Here is a 1455-nt window from a genome sequence, read left to right on the forward strand (position 1 = left end):
CTATCTTGTTTTCTCTAGAAAGTGGCTCTTGCAATAGCAATGTGCATAATGCATCAAACTTGACAACTTCAGGATTTCCTTGGGTCATAAGTCTCCAAGTACTAGCAAAAGTCTTGTAAGAATCTGGTAAGGCATCAAGAATAGTCTACACAAGGGAACTGTCTGAAATGACTTCACCTGCAGAAATAAGTTGCTCATTGATATCCTTGACACTAGCAAGGAAAGTGTCCATATCATCTTCCTCATGCATAATCTTCGACTCCATCACTTTACGCAGCAAAGCAATTTTAGCCTCATTGCGACTTGCATAAAGACCAGCCAAAATATCCCAAGCTTGCTTTGTAGATTTTGCTGAGCAGATGTGAGGAACAATGGTGCGCTTCACAGACAATACAATCAATGCATGAGCCTGCGCATCCTTTACATCCCAGCGAGCTTGTTCTACCGAAGGCAAAACGACTCTAATAGCAGGAATCCTTGCGGCAAGAGCTGCAACATCCTCAACATCGCCTACATCCTCAGAACCAGGATGTACATCAATGCCCTGCACAATATTCCAGACGCCCTTTGACACAAGAACGTGTTGCATCATATAAGCCCACATAGGGTAATTTTCCCCATCCAACCTGTCCTCAACAGTAAACATCTTGAAGACATCTGTGTTGTTGTCAGCAATGGTAAATGCTATACCTGATGTGAAAACTGCCCAAAAATAGGAGAAACACAGCGGGAATAACACGTGCTATATAGCACAAACCGTAGAAGACTGTAAGGCACCTGTTATGCAGAAATTGGCATTGACATAAATTTTGCACAAAATGACAAAATTACCCGTGCAGACCTGCCTGTAGTGGAAACGAAGGCCGAAATGAGCCCGAATGAGAAATCTGAGCAAACTGAGCTCTACGAGCAATCCCAAAATATTTGTCGACCTGCAAACGCTCGCCAAACCTCACTATAATCGAAGAAAGTGAGCAGGCGTGTGCTGGAGCAGCTGGCGACTAAGCCAGGGAGGACGTAACCTGCTCTGATACCAATTGTTGGAATTAGGGTTGCGGAGAAACGCACACAGCTTGGAGAAGACGAAGGAAGCTCAAGGCACACAATAGAGAGTGTGTTACTTAGTGTGCAATGGAAAGATAGATAGCCCTAGAGTGATGGGCGTATATACAATGCTCGATGGAAAAAACCTCCTAAAGAGGGAAAAAATGCCCCAGCGGTCCTAGTGTGTTCACACACATCACTACCACATGTATATGGTAACAAGGCTACCCACCCTTACGGCCATGCTTTGCACTACATGTGCATTGCCCTTAGCTTTTGGTAGCCTCATGCTCACACTCGTTGACCAGTATCTCTGCAGCTTAGGATTCAAAGCCAACAATTGATCAAAAGTTATATTAGCTTTTTGGCTCTGAACATCAATTACTAGATGGTATTCGGGGTAGCCACGTC

The 1455-nt window shown here is 44.3% G+C and overlaps 1 pseudogene; it reads right to left on the bottom strand.

Annotated features, from left to right (window-relative positions):
• Window positions 1–670, bottom strand: LOC147430131 (uncharacterized; annotated as a pseudogene).
• Between the last annotated feature and the right edge of the window lie 785 nt (window positions 671–1455).

The sequence above is a fragment of the Adiantum capillus-veneris genome, chromosome 22, assembly GCF_014529385.1.
Source record: "Adiantum capillus-veneris isolate H3 chromosome 22, ASM1452938v2, whole genome shotgun sequence".
Taxonomy (NCBI): Eukaryota; Viridiplantae; Streptophyta; class Polypodiopsida; order Polypodiales; family Pteridaceae; genus Adiantum; species Adiantum capillus-veneris.